The following is a 24634-nucleotide window of genomic DNA, read 5'->3' as shown; positions in this document are numbered from 1 at the left end:
TAAGACCATCCTGCATATCAGATATTTACATTATGATTCATAACAGTAGCAACATTACAGTTATGAAGTAGCAATGAAAATAATTTTATGGTTGGCTCACAACATGAGGAACTGTATTTAAAGGGCCAGAAGGTTGAGAACCACTGGTCTAGAGGGAAAAACAGTATGTTATCAATAATATAGACTTTGGCATCTTTTCTTTCCTCCAATGAGCATATTAATGTTGTCTACTTTATTCCTCCAATGAGCATATTAATGTTGTCTACTTTAGACTATTTATTGCATTGGTCACATCATAATCAATTCAGGGGTTTGGGTCATATTAAAACGTTTATTAAAATACCTAATTAAAAATGGGAATACAGTGCAGGGGCGGGGCGGCCTTCTACACATGCCTATGGCTGGGCAGGCCTCCTTCCTTCTCACCAAGCGCCACCCACATGGTGTTCAGGCACTTCATGGAAGTTGGCTGGGTGGCCTACATCTCCTTTGGACCTCATGCTGGGAAGCTGGTCGCGATTGTAGATGTTATCAATCAGAACAGGGCTTTGGTTGATGGACCTTGCACTCAAGTAAGGAGACAGGCTATGCCTTTCAAATGCATGCAGCTCACTGGCGTCATCCTCAAGTTCTCACACAGTGCCCACCAGAAGTGTGTTCAACAAGCCTGGGAGAAGGCAGCTATCAATACAAAATGTGCAGCAACAAGATGGGTCAAGAAGATTGAAGTCAGAGACAAGAAAGCCCAGATGACAGATTTTTTATTATTACAAAGTAATGAAGGCAAAGAAAATGAGGAACCGAATGATCAAGCTTGAAGTTACGAAGCTTCAAAAGGCAGCTCTCCCAAAAGCTCCTCCCAAAAAAGCACTTGCTGCTATGGCAGCTGCTGCAAAGGCTCCAGCAAAAAAGGTGACCACTGCAGGCAAGAAGGCTCCAACCCACAAGGTTCCCGCCCAGAAACCTGCAGGCCAAAAGGCAGTGCCTCCGAAAGCTCAAAAGGGTCCGAAAGCCCCAGCCCAGAAAGCACCTGCTGCTCCCAAGGCATCTGGCCCAACCAAATCTCCATAGTCTTTCATGACATGATACACAGAGTCCTAGATATTTTAATCTTTTTCCTGTACCTAATATCTGTAAATTGCTAGACTTTAGTGGGTTTACTATCTCTTACATTCAAAATCATTTTTATCATGCAAACACACACACACACACACACACACACACACACACACACACACACCAAAACAAACAAACAAACAAAAACAGGGAATAAACATCATTGGCATCTAAAGCCAAATCTTGCTCAGAAAAAGAGAGAGAGAGAGAGAGAGAGAGAGAGAGAGAGAGAGAGAGAGAGAAGGGCTTGATATTGTATAAATAATGGTAACAGAAGGAAGAAAATTATAATTATATCCATCTTACTGTTTTTCACAAAATTATTTATTTCACCCATTCAGCTCAACATTTTCTGAACATAGGCTATACATGGCAATGATATTTAAGATGAAAAAGAAAAGTGGTATATGCAGACTCTGAATTGTGGAATTTTGGAACAAAACCTCTGGCAATGAAAGCCATTTGAAAATAGAAAGAAATAGCAATAGAATTGTTTGATGCATTGCTCATGTTTTCCTTTGGCAAAGACTTTTCTTGCAGTAAAAATTAAAATGAAATAATTCTCTAGGATACAAACTGTAGGCATCCCGAGGATGGCAGGTACTTTAGTGAATACAGGGAGCACTCCCACCTCAGGGAGTCTGCTGCCTGAGTAGTTTCAGACTATGGAAGATGGATTAGGCATTGCTGACAACCATGAAATTTATGTAGCTAGAGAATGATTCAAGCATAGAGTCGCAGTCATAGTCATGAGATTTAGAGATGGAAGGAAATCCACTTGTCAAGAACAGACAGTTGTTTGTCAAACAGTTATCCAATTTAAATAGCTCTTCCTGCACTGATACTATAGGTCAGGATAAAAGCATTGGGAGAAAAATTGGCGTGTTGATCCACAAGCACAAGGTGAGCAAGAATAGGCCACCCATTTAAGCTGAAGTGATTTCAGGACTCCCAACCTTTAACATGCCCAGCATATGCACACACACACACACACACACACACACACACACACACACACTCGGGCATACTCATGTACACTTATTTACATACACACAATCTTACTCTAAATCTGAAAAGCACAGCCTGAAATTCCACACTTACAGAATCATTACAGTTTAAATGTTGAATTCATTCTTGGACCTAATTAAAGTAAAAATTCCTCTGGAAAATAACAAGGGCTATTTACCATATGATCCAGCATTGCCATCCCTGGAGAAGTGAAAACTTGTTTCCACAAGGACCTATACAGGAAACTTTATAGAAACTCTACTCATATTTGCCAAGAGCTGCAAACAACCCAAATGTCCTCCAACAGGTGAATGGATGAACACACTGTGGTACATCAATGCTACCTAGCAAGAAAAAGAAATAACTAACAATGCAAACAGCAACATGAATTATGCTGAGTGAAACAAGCTCACTTTATGATTCCATTTACATGACTTCTGGAAAAGGCAAAAGGTATAAGAATGGAGAACAGGGTTCAGGAGTGGGAAGCAGGGTTTTGCAAAGGAGCAACCCAAGGGGTGGTTTGGTGGGGTTTTATAAGTGCTGGAATGTTCTCTATCCTGGTTTTGGTAGTGGTTACACAAACCTATACATGTGTTGAAATTCATAGAACTATATATAAAAAATAATTTTACAATATGTCAATTTTAAAGATGTTTTAAAAGACTGTACATACCAGTCTCCAAAAGACAAAAGAGAGGTATATTTAGCTACAATGTGTACCGGTAATCAGATTCTCCTCCTTCCCCCAAATCTGATTTATATAAAGTGAGAGGGAAGAAAAATTAAGGAGGCATTTGTGGCACCTGGAGGTGGATTTGCAGAGAATGTGACATGGGTTGAAAAAAAGGCATGGGTGAAGGGAGGGTAAAGAGCAAAGAAAATGAAGTCTGGGAAACCATGGAGTTTTCTGACATCACATTTTTGCCCAAAGAACAACTCCGAGACTCAGAACCATAATAGCACTGATCCCAAAAGTTGAGCAGGTGAGATGACACTTGTTAAAGCCAATTACACAGCCTCCAATTTTTGTTCTTCAAGAAAGAGAAGCTGGGAAGGAGAGAGCTGAATAAAAAGGGCAAGGGGGGAGATTAGCAAACTAAGAGAATAGAATTCGTTCCCTTTAGTACTTCCACAGTGACTATTGCTTTCCATTGAGTGTAGAGCAGAGGTGAGTCTGCTCAAAGGTTGTGTCAAGATCACCTGCCTAACCAAATGATGTCCTGGCATTGCTGAGTGAGCCATACAGCCTCTTGCCAATTCTCGGTCCTTGAAAGAAAATTATTCATCTACTTACACTTTGGCAGGAGGCTGGTTTTTACAAAGACAAATAATAATCATCAGTTAAACAAGCCTTCATAACTTTAAGTCTCTCAGCTGAATCGCTTGCCTTTGGGAGCAAATGTTTATTCCATATCTAATTCTAATTTAGTAGTTCTCAACTGAGGACAGTTATGCCCTCCATGGGACACTTGGCAGTGTCTGGAGACATTTTCTTTTTATTTTCACAACTTGGAAGGAGATGCTAATGGCATCTAGTGGGTATAGGCCAGGGATGCTACTAACCATCCTACAATGAATGCACAGGACTGCCTCACAACAAAGAAGTACCTAGCCCCAAATGTTAATAGAGCCAGGATTGAAAACCCCTGTTCTAATAATACTTGAAAATCTTCCATTACCTAATTTATATATCACCTTTCCCTGAAATAACTTTTACTCAGAGGTTTTTCTAACACATGTGTGATGTGGCTAGGGGTCTGGTTAGGTTTCTTGACTTCATAAATGAAGCTGCTGATCAGCACAGGAAGCTGTGAACTAAATGCAGTTGCTCTGACTCAAAAGCAGAGGTGCTGTGAGACTGCACGCTCATCCACATATGCTAAGTACACTTTCCACATTTGGTACTTTTTACGGGGCCAATAAAACCCATGCTGCTTTCTCAGGATCTCACAGATCAATCAGTATTCTCCATGGAAACATCACCCAGTTCAGGCAAGGCAAAGAAAATGTGCCACCTCTGTGAAAGGACAGTACTTCTTATTTCAAGGCTAATTACAGATAAGATGATGAGTATTTTATGCCTCCTCAAAGCTTAAAAAGCATGATTTCCTTTTTCTTTTCAATGTAACAGCCAGAAAAAACATGTTAATTTTCACTTTGCTTTTTCATTGTAGAAGAGAACATGAATAGATCCAAGGAAATCACCAAGCTCCCTCTGTACTCCCTTTCTTGTCCTCATCAGCTCCCTCTCTCAAAGGTGCAGCTGTCCTCAGTTAAGTAATGATGAATTCCTGTTAACCTGAATGTAGAGTAGCATATTCTCTGCATATCCCCAAGACACAAGGAATAGGAGGCAAAGTAAACCCAAGTCACATCTCTTTCAGTGAGGGTTTAATAGAAACATTAAGTCGCCATTCATTCTCAAAATTAATTCTTCCTCTACATGCTGAGTCTTCTTTCTTGCATCCCAGACACTTGGGTTTTTCATATATTTCTTTCATCTCCTGTCCCATCCAGGCTCAAATCATCCGCACAAAGGTATATTATGCCTTTGCCTTGGTTCCTTGTTCAATTTCTTGTAAAGAAAGAAAGCAATGAATGGTGTTGAGTATAAATGGAGGCAGGTGTGCCACACCTTGCCTTCCATCTCTTGTCTGACATTTTCAAACACCTAATAGAAAAAATGTACAGCAACAGGGCCCAATTTGTTGCCATTTCTAAAATGCCTAAAGCATTAGATGGATGGCTGACTGCTCTAGGCCATTTCTTCCATCTACACATTATTATGAGAGCAATACATTCACTGGGATGACAAGGACATTTATTCAAAGACCACCAGCCCCAAAGGCCTAATTTTCTGCACAGAGACTCTTTTCTATAAAAGGAGTAATATTTCAGCCTGAACTTAATAGCTACCTTACTATGCTAAGCTCTACAAGCTACTTGCATTTATGTCATAGTGAAGTTACATTGGGAGAAAATGACCACCTAAAACACAGTTCTGGCTAGAAATTTCAGTCACTAAGGATTTGGGGATGTAGGATAGGTACTGAAAACACATGTATTAAATCAGTAAATAGTAAATCTGCCATTCTAGGTTCTATGGCAGGTCCAAAATGACCTGCCTTCAGGGAGTTTAAAATATAACTGAAAACATAAGACAAATATACAAATAAAAACACTAAAACTTAATAATTTAAGGACACTACAGATGTTCTACTTATCACACATATTACTTATTGCAAATTCTATATGATGATGGTTAAACCTCAAATCAAAAAGAGCCAAAAAAAAGCCCAATTTTCTTCTGAAAGATCCAAAGAATATAATATCATATGATATCCAGATGACATCAAACACAAATCAAGTCCTGGTTTTCTGAAGACATAAAGGTATGGCAACCATATGTGGAGGATTTCTAGAGTAGTCCCAATTTCAAATATTTTATCATATTGCCAGATCCGGTGCTGATTTTTAGTTCAGAAAATATGGTCACAATACGTAGAGTGACGTGCTGTATTCTCATCAGTTGGCTATCTTCAAACCTCACCATAGGAAGAGTTTCCTAGAGAAAGTCTTTTAGAGTTAAGGAATCCCACCATAAGTGGACGATTATTTCAAGGAAAGAAGGTAGCAGTTGCTCTTTGTGACCTTATGTTTTGAGAGATGCTTCTCACTTTTGAGCCTTTGAGCCCCTGAAAGTCGACCACATAACCTATCATCTTGGTAAGGATTCTGAAAGCATGAGAAACAGAGTTCCTGCCTCTTGTTAGCAATGTACTTAATTAAAGAGCAACAGCCCTGAGACACAATAAAGACATTGTTTAAAAAAGAAAAAAAGCAACGGGTATTTTTATCCTTGTTAGGCTCTTTATGCCGGGGTACATAAAATGAATTATTCTCCAATTAGCCACATAGCTCATGACCCAAGGTTATGCTTACTTATAAAGGAAGGAAAGAGAATATGAATTTAGAGGGATAGATTCCTCAACCCTGATACAGTAAAAATCATCCCAATGTAAAATAGCTCCTAGATTGCCTCCACAAATAATTTCTTTTTCACATCTCCCTATTTTCTCTTGAGTGGAGAGTTTTCAAAAGAACCATTGGGTCAATAATAAATTGGCAGAAAATGCTTCACGCTGCTTTTTCTGTCAGCATGTATAGACTCCTTTAATTCTCAAATGACTGTCTTTGGTAAACTTCCTGTTGTTATGAGTTAGGTGTATTGATGTGTGATGAATAAATTGCACCCACTGGTTATTGTCAGGACCAGAGAGTTAAATTATATGTTTAAACTGGCATTCTTTTCTTCAACCTTATTGCTAAATGAAGCATGAGTGATATGACTATGAAAGTCCTTCCTGACTCAGAGCAGAGTAAAATAAAAAGTACTAGCTAGATTATTGGCCTCTATGGGACAGGAAGAAAAATCCCCCAAACCCTATCAATATCAGAAGGACTCCGGAAATTCTTTTCTCTTTGAGCCATTCCTCTGTCCTTCTCTTCTATAATATGAAAGCTAATATCTCTATGTAAGACCAATAATCAAATGTTTGTGCTCTGTTTGGAAGAAAGAGTAAGATAAGAACTCATTTATGAAGTTAGGAATGAATAACTGAAGTATATGCAGTTCAGGTATCATTCACAATTCTTTATACTTTGATGGGGCAAACCCTGCCCTAGTCTTTTACAACCTCCCATGATTCCTTGCATCTTTCCTAATGCCTTTTAATGGGAACAGAAAATAGGAAGAAAAAGTTTCAATCCACAATCCTATTAATGAGGATTCGATCCAAATTCAGGATTCTGCATAAACTGTCTTCTTAAATTATATCAATATATTCTAAATAAATTAAAATTTTATGCAAACAGGCATATGGAATTCATACAGCTAATTGCTTGCCAAATGAACTTGACTTCTAAAAATCCACTTTATTTTTTATCCCTAACACATTTTTGTTCTGTTGTATGGAATATATAGGAATCAAAACTATTTATTTAATCAGCAAACTATTCATTCAAGTAATATTGATAGAGTTTCTAATGTCTAACCAAAATTCAGTTCTTAATAAGCTCAGTCTAAGGGGGAAATTTTATCCAAGGTGAACAGAGTCATAAAGAAATTTTAAATCCTTTGGTAATATTGTTATACATAATAGTGTTATTCTTATTCAGAAATAATTTTTTAATGTAAGATTTTAAAAAACAAATAACTGTGTTAAGAAGATTTCCTGAGTAAAAGAAAATTATAAAATCAAAATTAAGTAAAAACACAGTGATGTTAAAGTTAATTGGATATATCAATATGAAGTCATTCAGGCTCTGCATTAAAATGCCCTAGTAGCAATGTCACACCAGTTACAATATGTAACCTTGAAACTCTTCTCTTTTTTACCCTAATACCCATTCCTCATTCAAAGGAACCAGCAAGTCCTTGGGAAAATGGCTGATTCTAGGCCTGGAGCAGAGATTCTAGGCCTGGAGCAGAGAAGGTACAATTAGAGTCTAAGACACCTTATGAGCAAGAAAGAAAGCGCTTTTAAAGATTAATTGGATCCTGTCAAAAGGACACAGGAGTCAGATTGAAAGTGCCCCGCCTATTGGCCAAACTTGTGACAAATGAGCATCAAAGAGAACAATGTAGTTATTTGAAATATATTGAATCTATGAAAATCCATAAATCAAAAAGAGAAAGCCAGGGAAAAAACTCATTTGGCACCATTCAGGGCAACTCTTTAACCAATTCCTTCCTTTGAAAGTTGGTGATTAAAGGAAAAGAGTTAAGCATTTATCCTGGAAAGTAGCCAAATAGGCCCAATTGATAAAAGACAGCTCCTCATTCCAGAACAATCCCAATTAAATACATTTAAAAGGAACACTAGGATTATACGATCAACATTTTGAAGCCCCCAAAGAAATTATTGATTCAGGCAAGGATTGTCAATTGGTGTTTTTTTTAAAAAAAAACAAAAAACAAAACAATAAGAATGTTGCCAAAGAAAAAACAAGCAATCTTAGAGCTCTGGTCTCAAAGAGTAAAACTTAAGTATAGGTAGAGCAGCGGTTTTCACTTTTTCGTGTCATGGCATACATAAATTAATTACTAAAATTCTGCGGCACACCAAGAAATATATTTTATACCAATCTGATGAAAATAGGTATAATTTTGATCCATTTACACTGGATGGCTATTGTTGTGTTGACTGTTGTCATTTTTTTATTTGACAAGCTAAGGGAAAAGAGGACTAAATACCCAGGACTAAATACTCAAAAATTACATCTTCCCTAGCTGGCTTGGCTCAGTGGCTAGAGCGTCGGCCTGAAGACTGAAGGGTCCCAGGTTCAATTCCAGTTCAGGGCACATGCCCAGGTTGGCTTGATCCCTAGTATGGGGTGTGCAGGAGGCAGCCGATCAATGATTCTCTCTCATCATTGATGTTTCTATCTCTCTCTCCCTCTCCCTTCCTCTCTGAAATCAATAAAAATATATTTTAAAAAAAAACAACTCTTGTGACACACAGGTTGAAAATCACTGAGGTAGAAGGATCAAGCTGTCATCACCGTAATCCATGTCTCAGTCTTTGCATCACTAATGGTAGAATAAGCAGATATCACATGTTACCTGATGTGATGCATATTATGTACCCATCATCTGTGACCATTTCAGTGGCAAGTATTTAGCATATACTTATCAAGCTTTTAGAGCCAACTTCTAGTTTACAGGAAATACAGATAAATTAACAAAATGACACCACAAGTAAGAAACCACACACATCTAGAAAGTAAAATATTTTTTTAAAATATATGTTCATTGATTTCAGAGAAGAAGGGAGAGAGAGATAGAAACATCAACGATGAGAGAGAATCATGGATTGGCTGCCTCCTGCATGCCCCACACTGGGGATCAAGCCTGCAACCCAGGCATGTGCCCTGACTGTGAATCAAACTGTGACCTCCTGGTTCATAGGTTGATGCTCAACCACTGAACCACACTGCCCAGGCTAGAGAGTAAAATATTTTTATGGGCCACTTACCCATCAGTAAGTCAGGGTCATGAAAAATAGACTGCTTTGGAATAAAAGAGACTTAAAAGAAATAACCACATGCAATGGGTTATCCTAGAGTAGATTCTGATTTGTTAAAGGGCATTTTGGAAACCATTGGAGAAAATTGAATATTGACTAAATATTGGGTCATATTAAATGAGCATAATTTTAACTTTAAGTGTGATAATATTATAGTGCCTAAGTTTTTTTTTTTAAGATGCACTCTCAGTAGCTTATTTAGAGTGCCGTGTAGCACAAGCTTAGAACTAAGTGTGGTCCATGGACCAGCAACATTGGCATCATATGGGAGCTTGTTAGAAATGCAGTCTCAGTCACCATCCCAGACCTACTGAATTCAAAGACTGCATTTCAACGAAATCCCCTGGGAATTCCTCCCCACACTGTAGCTTGAGAAGCATGATTGTAGTGCATTATCTTGCTACATGAGAAATCAATGAAGAATGTTGTGACAGGAATGTCAGTTGGTTCTGCCTCAAGTTCCCTGTGCACCAATGTGCCCCATTCCATCCCAGAATGGATTGAGACCTACTCTCTACCTCTATAAGTGGTAGGGCATAAAAAGCATTACTGTGGTGGCCCCTTGAGAAAAGAGCTTGTTTTGAGTTTCCAGCAAGCAAGCATCAAGATTCATATACTCTTGGTCATTTTGCCCATAGGCTATGGGAGGGAATGACATAAAAAGAAAGGGATGCCCACTTAGCCAGTCAGATCAGTAGAAACAATCCTGGCAACCAGTTCAGTAACAGATGCTCCAGCCAGATGGCCCTCTCATTCATTGTACACATGAAGAAACTGAGATCTATTCACTCAAAAGATTCATTCAACAGATATTTATTGAACACTGTGCTTGGGATACAGTATCTAGAAGTGCATTCTAATGAGGAAAGTGGACAATAACAAATAGATAACTGCTCTGAAGAGAGAGCAAGGAAAGGGAATAGAGAAGGCTGGAGTGCCTTTTTTAGATGAAACAGTAAAGGAAGTCTTCTCTAAGATGCCGTTCAGGCAGATCAGTGAAGAAGTTAGCACATGGATAACTAAGGCAAGTATATTCAGGCCAGAGGGAATGGCAAAAGCAAAGGTTCTGAGGTAAGCAGGGAGGCCAGTGTGGCTGAGGAGAGAGAAGGAAGGGAAGAATGAAAGGCGATGAGGTCAGTAACGTGGTAGGAATGGGCTTGGGGCAGGGAAAATAGTGTAAGGACTCAGAGGCCATGATATGAATCCTCAATTTTGTTCTAAATGCAGTGGACAAGGAAGTGATATAATCTGACTGGCATTTTCAAAGGATCACTCCACCTGCTATGTTGAGAACAGATTGTAACACAAGTAAAAGTAGGGACACTGATCCAGACAAAAGATGATAAGGGAAAGGAGAAATGATGGTGATTTGGACCAGTGGTGATGATTATACATCAGAATCAGAATACTTTTCTAAGAGCTGGAAGGATTACTGAAAAATTGGTATGAAGTATGAGAGAAAGAGAAGAATAAGACTGACTCCAATTTAGGGCTTAAATAACTGTGTGGACTGTAATCCCATTATAGATCAGGAGTCAAAGAACTTTTTCTATAAAGGGCCAGACGGTAAATATTTTCAGCTTTACAAGCAAGACAGACTGTGTTGCAACCACTCAGCTCTGCTGTTGTAGTGTGAAAGCAGCCATAGATAATAAATAAATGAATGGGCATGGCTGTGTTCCAATAAAACTTTATTTACAAAAACAGATTTGCTCATGATCACACAGCTGATATGGATCTAGCATAATAATGTAGATCTATCCATCCTCAATCCGGTGTTCTTTCTGTTGTTCAGCCTCTCCTAACAAAATTGCTCCTACCGCTGACAATATATAAGATCACAGTGTACAAGGCCAGAACTAGTTTAAATGCTACCAGGTACGCAATGAGGACCTGGGCATACAAATGGCAGATGAGAGGTTCAGCAATGCACATCCCTGAGAGGGGGCAAAAAAGTCTCCCGTTATACCCTATTCTAAGCAGGATGTTCACACATGCCCTTTTAAAAGGGTGTTCCATCTTGTCCTACTTGCATCAACCTTCACTAAAGTCACCACAATGAACTTGGGTCGTGCTGTTCTTTGTCAGAGTAAATCTGCAAAAGATTGCTAGTTATTTCTTTCAAAAGCAAAGAAAGAGAAAAATGTCCTACTGCACCATTTCAATAGCTCTAACAAGATAAAGCAAAAGTTGTGATTTTTTTCCCTTTTTGACTCTGCCAAGAAATAGAGAGGGAGAGAGGAAGAGAGAGAGAGAGAGAGAGAGAGAGAGAGAGAGAGGAGAGAGAAAGGTGTTCTGGCTGTATTTCCTGTAATAACTTTTAATTACTGCAGTGATTAACAGCCATCACATTTTCTGTTTCCTCAGGACTTTCTGACTATAGGTCATAGAAGTTCTTAGTATCATGGCTTCTGAGGGAGATCTCTGTTTCTCAACTATTATTGGCTTTTGTCCTTATTGGCAACCTCCACATTTGCATCTGTAGTTTATTTCTGTGTGCCCTTCAGTAACCAATCATTCAAACTCTTCATGGGTTTCTCATCCTAACTTCAAGGCCCTTTAAGCTCTTCTAGCTCATGTTCAACCACTTCCATAATCCTCTCAAGAGTATAGGGAAGTCAGTATCTTCTCTAATACCACTAGGAAGTGACAAGAAATATGGGAAGTGGTATCACTAGCTTGCAACCTAGACCCTCCTAGATGTGCCCCATTTCTACTCAAGATGACACATTTTGGGGAAACCTTAGTTTCTTTCATATATTTTCTTGTTCAAGCCTAAAAATAAACCACAAGTCTTTCTACTCTCAAATTCCCGAACTGGTGTGAAGGATTTATCATGCTCATTTCAAGTGGCATGCTAGAGCAGCTCATATTGACTTGCTAGAGCCAATTGTTTATCTCTTTCCAACACCACAATCAATGATACTGTGTTGGCAACTTGAAATTGGCCATGCATGGTGGGAATATTTGAACCACATAAAGGAAAATACCACTTTTTTCTTTGGTAGTCATCTGTTAAACATTTACCAACACAATATCACTGCCCATACACACTACATGACTTTATGGGGATTGGAGATGCAGGATGCAGGTATAACAGAGCCCCTTCTCAAGAACACATCAATGTCTAAGCTCCTCTCCTCTCCTCTCCTCTCCTCTCTTCTCCTCTCCTCTCCCCCTTTTCATCTCTCCTCTCATTTGCTAATTTGTGAGAGCTTCGAAGTATAATCCTGGGTCCAACAATCCCAGAGACTCTTGTAATTAGATTCTCATAGTCACTCATTTGCTTGGGCACCAAATAATGATGACACTAGTGAAGGTTTCCCAACCCTTCCTTTGTACAGTAAATATCTACAGAATAATTCTATGTCATTTGGAAGTCTGAGGGAGATCTATCATCAATCCTGTTCACAAAGAAGTAAGAAATCCCTCCCAGGAAATGCTTAATGGAAATAGAAGAATACAGCAGCAAATTTCCTTCTCAGTGGATAACTCCATTCAAGTTGAGGCATGTCTGTCCATCGATAAATATGGCAACATGAGACCTTATTCTATGACTTCCACTGCAGCTTCTTATGCTTGATTATTTTTTTCATTTGGAACAAACTTAATAAATAGATATTTTGTGTAAGATTCAGAGCTATGAGACATACAAGGAAAATTTGGTATGATAAAAGGACATTAGAATTTCATAGTATTTAAAGTTTACAAAGTACATAGTACATTCTAAACTCTATACTTCAAAAGTCTTGCTCAACTAGTTCATTTGCCAATAAATTTACAAAGGTATTTAGTACCTCCTTCCCTCTCTTTGCCATGGTTACAGCAAATTCTAACACTTTGGTTTCTACATGTAAAGCCAAGCTCACAGGAAAATAAGTTATTACTTTCCCAGGAATAATTTAAGAAGTTCTATAAAGATCTCACAGCCAAAACACCTACCTTCCTCACCCACATCTCAAATTCCAATATTTGAGATTTTTCCCTGCCTGATATCCTGCTGAGAGTAGTAAGAGAAAACACTCACAACTTAATGAATTTATCAGCTGCATCCTAATCCCAAGAAGCATGGGAGGAGAGCAGGATCAGTGAAACTTTGGAGGAAAATTTTAAAAATGCTGGGGAGCATGGAAAACAAATTTCCCCATCTCCGTATCCCACTTAAGGTCAGTGCTAAGCACTGCCCCATTTCTGCTTTGGGTAAGGTGATCATACACTCAAAATGTCCAAGAACACACTTACTTCTACTCCTTCCTTCTCAAGAAGCTCCTTAAATCGGTTAACTTTCACTTGCTTGACATATTTTATTCATGTTGCTAAGCCTTCTGAATATGAATTGCATGTAACCATCTCCAGATCACCTGAGGGGGGGGAAAAGTATTTCTCAACAGGGGCCCTATTGGCACTTTGGATGAGACAACTGTCTTCATGCTAGACATTTTCTCTCCCTCCTCCACCCCTGCAAATGGAACTAGCACGCCCCCCAGTCATTGTGACAATCAAAATGCTCCCACACACTTCCAAATGCTCACTGGAAAGGAGGTACTGGCGTGGGTTCAGAAACGCTCAGTTTTACACCCTAGCAAGTAAGACACAAAAGGCTCACACTCATTTTGTAGAGGCATTTTGCTTGTAGAACTTTGAAGTTATCTTCTTATCCTATCACCTTCTTAACAAAGCAAAAATTAGAAATTATCCAATCAGGTGAAACCTTTCTACCAGAAATAGCAAGAAGTCAACCAAAAAGGATTCCCCCTTCCCTCTTGCAAGAACTAAAACATCATATGTATTCCATTTAAGCCTTCTCTGAATTAAATTGTTTTCTAAAACTCCAAAATATTTTAAATTTATGTTGAAACCTTTAAAGAGGATCACTGAAGTAGTGATGTCTGAGACATTACTCAACACAATTTGAATTTGACCTCAGTTTTGTCTAGGGGTGGAACATTTCAGTGTCCCCCAGGGGGCGCCATAACCCCTTCACAAATCTACCAGCCCTCTGCTCTGTGGTTATGCTGGTCTACAACCCAAGTCTATTATCAGAGGGTTGGTAGCAAAGAACAACTCTTGAATGCGATCCCCTGGGGACCAATCAAGCCAATTCTGGTAGCCCCATGGTACTTTGGGTGCACTGAGGTCTCATAATCCATCCTGCTTAGATCCCTTCCCCCAACACAATTTATCTTTGGCCATGAGTGATCCCAAGGTGAACCAACTGTCCTGTTTCCAGGTGATAAGTCCCAAATTAACTGAATTTTACAAGGTACTAGGCATTCCTTTGCAAGGGTTCCTGAATACTTTCATTCAGACACACAGTGCCTGTATTCATCTCACCAAGAAAAAAATCTAAATTCCATTTCTCCAATTCCCCAGGGCTAAGCAATAACTTGAGCTATTCCAAATCTTAATGCTAGAACAACATTATCAGGCAGTATAAGGTTGCACCTTCATCTTGCCAAGAACAGATATTGGAGAGACAATTAGTTTTTCTGCACCCTTCCAATTGGGTATCATTTTTTGTGTAAATTTCAAAGACAGACCCAGCAATGCTACTCTTGGGTATATACATCCAAAAGAAATAAGTGTCCAAATAGTCTTTTTTACATTGTTCACAAAAATACCTGCAAGCAAATGTTTATATAAGCTTTTCTCACATTAGGCAAAATCTCTGAAGCATTCATCAACAAGAGATTGGATGAACAAACTAAGGCACATCTATACAATTGTATACTGCCTACCAATACAAAGGAATGAACAACAATCTCAAATGTATTATGCTAAGTGAAAGAAGCCAATCCAAAAGAGCACATCTATTTATATGAATTTCAACAACAGATGAAATTATCTGTGGCGTTAGAAGTAAGAATAATGGTTACCTCTGAGAGGGGCTGTTATTTGGAGAGGATCAAGAGGAAAATTAACAAGCTGATGGAATTGTTCTATATCTTTATTTGGATGGTAGTGCTATGAGTGTGTAGATGAAAATTCATTGAGATATACACTTAAGATTTGTGCATTTTACTGTAAGTAAATTATTCCTCAATTAAAAATATTCCAGAGAAAATGCAAAATAATAGTTAGAAGCCTCAATGATACATTTGGATACAATAGTATATGTGATGCCCAATGTTTATACTAATGTTTCTCTCACCTATATCATACTTTGTGAAATCATAGTTTTATACTTTCTTCTAAATTATGTACTTGAACAGAAATTGATGGGAACCCTTTCTTCTGCATGGCTGTTCGAGCCAGGACAGCATCCAAGAGAGTAAGAAACACCCACCCACCCCACAGTTTATTAGTGGTCTCAGTTTAAGATCAGATTTGCTAAGGAGGTACTTCTTCCTTAATCCTCAAAACCTTGCCATGAATCATCAAGATAGGCCTCCTTTTATGAGGCCTACTGAATTCTACACTGACTGTTAAAGCAATAATTGCCCTATGCCCCAAGTTTCTTCCTTTTCAAAATCAGTCTTTGCCCATGTGAATAATTTATAACAATCTGCTTTATAAGACAAACACACAGGCTCTACCTGATTGAATGCCCCTTTCAGCTTTTCAAAATGCAATAAAGCAATTCAGTGATCTCAAATTGTTTTTCCAAGCAAGCATTTAATTACTGCACAATTACCTAGGCCCTGCACCTGAACTGGCACTTGCTAATTCTATAGTAAGAATAATGTGAAAATAAAGAAACTACTTAGAAAATTATACTCCAGTTGTACACAACAGCACAGTGGGCTTCTTGACTGCTTATCACATTTTTAGCCCAGTAAAACAAATTAGAATTTCAAAGGAAGTTATTGCAGCATTGCTTACAGGGTTTTTGTTTCTCAACAGGCTAAGAAGAACCCGATGAAAGCTTGATTTATTATTGCATGTCAGAGTCAAGGCCACTAGCTGAGCTCAGCAGAGGCAAACCCACCACACTAGGTGAGTGAAGGGCACTCCAGCAATCCTTTATATTTTATCAAAATATAAATGCATTAAGCACATAAGTTGCAACTGTAAAACCTGAAGAACTTTTAATTCACACCTATTTGCAGGTCATCAGAACATATAAATTGAAGGATAAAATGGCAAAGCAATGCCTTCTTAAGGAGGAGTTAGAACCAGAAAATTAAGATCTACCAGTGGATCTTCAGGGCTTATCTGAGATACCTACACACCCATTACTGATTTCATGACTTTCTTCTAAGGGTAGATGGGGTGTTCTAAGAGCAAACCCTGAAACTTGTATTTGTCTGCAAGGAAGAGTTCCCAGGAGAAACCAATAAGGATAAGAGGGAAGCAGGACAGGGAAGGGGAGGAAGCCTAACAAGGGTATGATCTCAGGCATCAGGGGCTCTCAACTCATGTGGATCTCATGGGGAGCTCTGGAGTACAAAGCACACATTGGAGCATGAGAGCACCAGTCAGTCATTGACTAAAGGACCTGGAGTAGAGGTACGGGGAATAATCTCTTGATACCTTTGGGCTCTCTCCTAGTGTCCGAAGATTGGCTCCAATAGCCCAAGGGCAGGCTCTTAAAGAAAGCTAAAGTTAGTTGTGTATTGGTAAATGTTTAACAACTGGCAGGGGGTAGGGGGACGGAACTTTGATTTGTAGCATTTCCTAATTTCCATGGTGTAAATACTCCCACCAAGGTCAATGTCAAATGACTAACTTGATATCACTGAATATGTGGGCTTAGAAAGAGATGCACAGTAGTACCCTCCATTTATAGTATTTCTATACAGATACAGTACACATAAATAATCTCAAAAGCATAGATAACAGTAATAAATAGCAAAATAATTAGGAAGTGTGAAGTTTTGAGTATTTACGTTTTGCGTAATATAATGTTTTTATTTATATAAGTATATACTTATAATGTATTTATGTAAATATATACAGTCAATTCTCATTACTCACAATAGTTGTGTTCTATAAAGTTTCTACAAACACTGAGTTAGTAAATATTGAATCATTGCTTTTAGAAGAAGTGCAGGATTAGGTTCCTGTGAGCCTCTGGTCAAAACATTTTGTCAACCCATCAATGCATAACCTTGTTTTATGTGTGTTTCTGTTTAATAACACCTTATTTAGTATGTATTGCTGATTCATTAACATTGAAGTCACGGCCAACAGCACTGTAACTCATGCCTGAACAAAGCTTATCTAACACATGTGTTTTCTCTGTAAAGCATATCACAGGCTTTTTGTGCTTAGTAACACTAGACAACAGTTCAGCACTACACTTAGGAGCCATTTTAAACTGTGAAATCACCCACAAAAAGCACAAAAATGTAAAAAACCTGGCACTAAATATACCACAAAAAGGACACTTATTTACAGTATGGGAGCTGGAACAAGAAGGCCTTGTTCAACCTCAGCTGGCAACGTGCACATCAGGCAACTCGAGTTTTTCACAACTCTGCACACACATATGTCTGCAAATGACTACAAAAGTGCCCCAAGTATTGATTTGGGGCTTACAAGTAAATTTTAGCAAATAAGCAATGCACAAATATGAAATCCATGAATAATGGGGATCAACTATATAACTTAATTTTAAATAGTGTTTCTGTTTAACAACCCACTCACAGAATTCCTGAAAATTTAACAGTCAGCTCTTGTGAGCCTGAATGAGCCAGCTCTGGCACAGCATTGACTGGACTAGACATTATCTTGACCATCGTTTCCACTGGCCTGTAAACTCCTATAATGCAGAAACCAGGTCTTGTTTATTTCATTATTCCAGCACTTAACCCAATGCCTAGCCCATGGCAGTTAATCAGGAACTGTTAATGGATGGATGGGGGAATGAATGAATGTAACTCCCCTCTTTTTATTATTATGGCAAAATAATAAGCTTACATTGGAAGAGCACTTTTATGTCTATAAAGTTCCTTTCCCTGCAAAGGTTGTTAGGTTTTTACAAAATTGTATGGCCAGCATCTACAATTTTACAGATAAGAAAATGAGGCTCTGAGATTTAGGTGACTTCCCAAAGGTGACAGTCAATTAGGAAGAGAGCCAGGACTCAAATAAAATCTTCGTACTTCATATCCCATGTGCCTGCATCATACTAAGATTAGCTGTGTCCCTCCAATTAATAAGCATGAACTGCAAGCACACCCATGCTGTGTATGTGCAGGGTTACTCACATTTGCTTCAAATGTTTAAACTGAACAAGTCACTTATCTACCCAACAAACAACAACACATTTGTAACAACAACTCTCCAGTCACTCATGGTATAAAATTTAGTACTCTATTTTTTTTTAAAGTTTCAGATAACTGAAACACAAATTATTTAACCACAGTTGTTTTTATAGGAACCATTTTTCATAAAATATATTTAAAACACATTATAGGCAGAAGACAATTTCTAAATTCTCAAACGACAAAAAGGTTTGTGCAAGCTACTGGCTATCTCCTAAATCATATTTCCTTTAAGAGTAGCTTATTTCCTGTGCATGTCCACACACCACAAGTTATCTTCTTTTTCAACTTTTACTAATGTTTTCTCTTTCACTTACGGCTATGTCTAACAAAGAAAGACTTTTAACTGCCTTTGTACCTGATGTGAATAGAGAGCGCAAGAGCCACGTTGAAGTTAGGAGGCTAGTCAGCTAAACTTAGTGGTTAAATGATACAGTTATGTAACCCAGTCTAACAAAGCATAAAATTCAAGTCACACCAAAAAAAAATCTGGAACTGCAAATAGCCTCCCCAATGGTACTGCCATTTTCAGAAATTTCACTCATCCTAGCAGCAGTACCTGTTTCATAGTAGGTACTCAGCAAATGGCTCAGTGACTAACCAGAATCTACATTCCCCTCATAAATCTCGAGAACAACAACAAAAAAGTATACAGTTGTTGAATGAAAGATCTTTCTCATCTCTTTTCCTGGCCAATGAGCCACCTATCAGCTCAGCTACATTCAGGAAGAAGTTTGCTAGTTATATGTGAAGTAGCTCTGCACAGCTGGGCACCAACAGCCATAAAATGTATCAGTGTACAGTGCACAGTTTTATTTCCTTTATACAGAGAGCTTGTATACTGGCAAGAAATGAGGCTGCATTTATTAACAGGATCAAATTATTCCCTTCCAAGAGTACAATCTGAAGGAAGAATTGAGAAGGTTTACTGAAACTCAATTAGGAATTGTTAAAGCCTTTTTAATTGATAAATCCTTTGACCTAGGAATTCCACATCTGGGATTTTACCTTTAGGAAATAACAAAGGATTAATATATGAAGAGTTCCCACAAATGTGTATCAGAAATATAAAGAGCATACGTTTTTACTTGGCAAATGATTTTAACAGATGATATTTCAGAGAAAGATATATAAGTAACAAGTAAGTGTAGGAAAGAAGTGCAAAGGTAAGCTATCCTTTTCATCCATCATTCAGCTTGGAAGAATTAAAAACATTGTTAACAGTCAGTGTTGTCAAGGGTGTGGAGAAATATATTGGAAGAGTATGATTTGGTACTCCACATTTTGAGAGTCAACTGTGTGTATCTGTTGAAATTGCGAATGCCCATACTTTCTGGCCCAGGTATTACATCTCCAGGCATGTATCTTATAAAAATATCTGCACATATACAAAAAGGTATATATGCAAGTATACTTATTTCAATTGTCACTGAAAAACAGTTACAAACAACTAAAGGTCCATTACCAGGGAGTCACTGCATAAATTATGCCACATTGATTTAATGAAATAATACACAGCAGTTTAATAGAAAGCAGTGGGTAGATATTAATATGGAACAATCACCATGACATACTGTTAGATGGAAAAAGCAACTTGCATAATGACACATAGTGTAGGATCTCATTAAAGGAAAGAAAAACTCTATATGAGTATGTGCATATGTTTGAATATATATGTATAGTAAAAGGCATAAAGGGAGACAGACTGTTTGCAGTTGTTACTTCTGGGAAGGCAAGTAGATGGAGAGTCAAAGTGAAGAGGCATTTTTACATTTTACTGTGTGTGCTACAATATTGTCATAATTTAGCAAGTGAAAATGTATTTATGTATCACTTAAACGAGTTTTATAAAACAAGAAAAAATAAGTGATAAAGATTTTTAAAGCCTTCATCTAGAAATGACTTGCTATTGGAAAGCAGGGGAGAAAATGAAAGTTTTGAAAAGTAAAAATAAAAAGACTGAGTGAGTGTGTGTAGCTGAAGTTTCAAAGACCACTTGCTGATTTGCTACCACAAAGTTAAAAATTTGTCACTGGGAAGAAAAGCCAAGAATCACAGGGAATTGCGTTGACTGCTTGGGCTTGACTTAACCTGATCAGAACCTGGGTAGAACGTGAATAGAATATTTTCTTTCCACTTCTCCCTCTGTGGTAGATTAAAGATGGCCACAAATTCTATGCCATTTCTTCCTTCAAGAAATGAAATCTATTGCCCTTCCCCTTGAATCTAAGCATGCCCTGTGCCTTGCTTTAATCAATAAAACATCACAGAAACAACAATGTGCTTGTTCTAGACCAAACCTTTGCAATGCTTAGCAGTTTCCACTATCTAGGGGAAAAGCCAGCAATCAGTTTAGAAATCTGACTATCCTTAGACCACCATGGGAAGGCCCAACTAGCCATGTGGAAAGTCACATGGCAAAAAACTGAGAGCCCAGACATATGACCCCAACTGAACCTTCTCAGCCAATTCCCAGTTGTTCAAGCCACCCAGTCAAGATGTAGACCTTGTGGAGCAGAAACAAGCCATCTCCACCCTACCTCCCTAAATTTCTGACCCACAAAATCATGAGCAAGTAAAAGAACTATTGCTTTAAAACACTAAGTTCTGGGGTAGTTTGTGACTTGAGCAATAGGTAATCAAAACTCTCTGTGCTGTTCATTTTCTCCCCTTCTCTCAACTATAAGAAATTGCTACAGGGACTTGTAGTCTGACACAGTTGGCTTTTTATTAAAAACTAGAGGCCTGGTGAATGAATCAAAGTTCACCAGGGGGCCATCAGGGACGGGCCAGCTGGGGTGAAGGGCCGTGGGTAGGGCCGGCCAGGGCAAGGGGCCGCAGGTGGTTTGCCAGCCAGCCCCCCCCCCCGATTGGGAGGGGGGGCACTCAGGGGTGGGGCCAGCCGGGGTGAGGGGCCGAGGGCATTCTGATCATTCTGCAGTTCGGTCAATTTGCATATTGCCCTTTTATTATATAGGATCCTATAGTCACAATGCTGACCATGTAAACTAACCTTCTGACCCAAACACTCAGAAAGCTATCTTTCTAGAAACTTCCAACTAAGTGTTGTCAGAGAGCCAATAGTGCATGGGTGTTTCTGAGCTGGAAATAATCAGGTCATTATTGATTTGGAAAACCAAATTGCCAGCCCCTGACATCACTAAAAGACTGCTCTTCTCTGGAACCTTCTCTGTACAAGTTCATCCCGAGGCTGGGCCCTCTAAAGGATATACCCTGGCTCGTCCATCTGGTCCTTCTACATGCCAACCTAGGCCCTAACTAGCATGGATGGGAAGTGTCTGGGAGTCATTGAGGGTTTGAGGAACACAGCAAGTAAGGAAGGTGTAGGTGGGAGCAAAGCCACAAATGTGACCTTCAGAGCCTAGCACTGATCTTCCAACATGACTGAGAACCAAGGAAATCTGGCCATTTGACTTCTTGCAGCAGGAAGTGGGCGGCCCATGTCAAACTTGGTCTGGAGCTTCCCCAAATGCAGTTTTTCTGGCACAGTAAAAGGGGAAGTTGCTTGGTTTCCCTAAACCTTGAAGTTGGTCTCTCCCTAAGAATCAAAGCTTCTGACATGCGCATCTCCACTATTCACCACAGCCCAGATATTAGAAAACACTGTATCCATCCAGATGAATATGCACAGATATTTCTGACTTCACTCTCACAATGAAAAAGAAACTGAATTGCTCTTTCACATGTTGGGAATATCCTGAAAGTTTACTGGGATTTTTCTGGCTAACATACAGTTGAAGTTTTAAAGCCTCCCCAAAATTATAATTTTCAGTTGTTCTGCATAAATAGATGTAACCATCATCTCATATAGATCTAGAGCCTTGCTATTCTGTGGACCAGCAGCATCAGCATCACCTGGAAGCTTTTTTAGAAATGCAAAATCTCAGGCCCCACTCCAGGTCTAATGCATCAGGATCTGCTTTTTAACAAGATCCTCAAGGGATTTGTGTGCATACTAATATTTGAGAAGTGCTGGTCTGGGGGATTACATCCTTTAGCTGCTGCTCCAGGAATAGCCAGCCCCTCTTTCACCCCCCCCCAAAAAAAATATCTTGCAGGCAGATTCAGTTTTCAAAAAAACATGAAAAGTGGCTTTGAAGAATAAAAGTAGACCCAAATAGATAAACATCCTGTCTCATATAGTAATAACTGGATTAGTAGGGGTAGCCTAGATGGATGCTGCTCTGGATTGAATTGTGTCCCCTGCCCAAAAGAAACATTGTTGAATTTCTGTCTCCCAAAACCTTATAATGTGTCTTTATGTGGAAATAGGGCATTGCAGATGTAATTAATTAAGATGAGATCATACTGGAGTAGGGTGGACTCTTAGTCCAATATGACTGGTGTCCTTATAATAAGAGAAAAAGACACACACAGGGAGAAGATGGCCATGTGACTATGGAGGTAGAGATTTCAGTGAGGTATGTACAAGCCAAGGAATGCTACGTTTTGCTGGAAAACTGACAGAAGCTAGACAAGGCAAGGAAGGATTCTCCCCTACAGGTTTCAGAGGGAGCGTGGCCTTATTGACAGCTTGATTTGGAATTTTTAGCTTTCAAAACTGTGAGATAATAACCTTCTGTTGTTTTAAGCCACCCAGTTTGAAGCACATTGTCACAACAGCTACAGGAAACTAATACAGCTGGGGAAGGGGCTTGATGGGGTTTATACATTGTCTATAAGTGTCCCAGATCCTTTCTTAGCTCCAGTGAGGGTCTACAGTGTCTCCTCTAAGGAATCCCTCCCACGGTATAAGATTCTGTAAGCACTATGGCTATCTCTAGTGATAATATCACAGAAACAACTTTTCTAGCAATAAGAAGGGAACAGAAGTCAAGTATTTAAAAGTGCTTGGAAAACCTGCCCTTCTTGTTTTAAGCACTGCAGGAATAAGAAGGAAGTGAAAGATGGCGCAAATGCTGTTCAGAACCTCACTCCCTCATCAGATACTCAGCAGTAAAGCTGGCTGGATTCATGAGGAGGACCCTAGAACAAATCTCTCTCGTATGGCCTCTTCTTAGCTCTGTTCCTCTTGCCATAGCAAGAAACTTATTTGATTTTGGCTTGTCCTGTTTAGTGCCACATAGAACCTTCTGTTGTTCTTCCACAACATCGTTGCATTGATGCTTTGCAACCCTGAACCTCAGACTGAGAGGGGAAATCCTGCCCAGTGCCCTTTCTCAAGATACTGAATGTATGCTATTTATTTTCTCTTATCCCTCCCTGTGGTTTACCAAGCATTTCGAAAGATCTTAGAGCCAAAAAGAACCTCAGTAAACATCTGGTCCAACTGTCTTACACATGATGAAATGGAGGTCCAGAAAGGTCAAATGCTGGGCAGCAAAGCCAACACAAAAATAAAAAAACTCATGCTGCCCAACTTCCAGGCTCTGCTAACTTCATGGCCACAGTAAATATACTACCTCTTGACCATTTTTCATCAGAGGCAAGGTTTAGGAGACCACAACAACAACTTGAGCAAAGCCTTTGAAGTTGAACAGATCTGTTTGAGTTCTAAATCTTCCACTTATGTGTTGGGTGACCCTGAGCAATTTAACCTCTTAGTTGCCTCATCCTATACAGTGAGATAATGCCACCTACCTCAAAGATGACTGTGATATTGATGAGATAACATATGGGAAGTTCTGTGTCAGTGGAGTGGTTTCAGCTGATAATGTCTTCACTCTACCCCCCACACACACTTTCCCACCCACCCTCACCCCATAGTATCTTTCTGTCCCACCATCTTTAGTGTTGGCTACAGCCTGGGGCAAGTAGCAAGGTGGCTGCAGCAGTGCCAGGCATCTACAACAGCACAGCAACTCCAGGGAAGAAGAGAGTCTACTAGTATCTTTTTGTGGCTCTCTCTTGGGAGTGAGGGGACTTTTTTGAGAATACTCCCAGTAGGCTTTCCTCAGTCTCATTGCCCAGCTTAAGTCACATGCTTATTTAAGAAGAATGGGAATAATTTTAAACACACCAGACTGTCCCTGAAGATGTGGATGAGATAATCTTCCCCGAGGGTTATGTGGTTGAAAAACGTGGGGTTCTGTTAGGAAAGAAGGCAGAATGAAGGCTGGGTAGTTAAAAAGTACTGACAATTACAATAGATGTTTTTCATTAACTTATTTTATTGGGAGTGAAGAAAACACTTCTGAAGTATCTTAGATAACACTTCTAACAAGGTTT

The 24634-nt window shown here is 39.0% G+C and overlaps 1 pseudogene; it reads left to right on the top strand.

Annotated features, from left to right (window-relative positions):
• Positions 1 to 440: 440 nt before the first annotated feature.
• On the top strand, positions 441 to 1071 carry LOC102256102 (annotated as a pseudogene).
• The last annotated feature ends 23563 nt before the right edge of the window (positions 1072 to 24634 follow it).

This window comes from Myotis brandtii, unplaced genomic scaffold, assembly GCF_000412655.1.
Source record: "Myotis brandtii unplaced genomic scaffold, ASM41265v1 scaffold326, whole genome shotgun sequence".
Taxonomy (NCBI): domain Eukaryota; kingdom Metazoa; phylum Chordata; class Mammalia; order Chiroptera; family Vespertilionidae; genus Myotis; species Myotis brandtii.
This window is presented reverse-complemented; position numbering and strand designations above follow the sequence as displayed.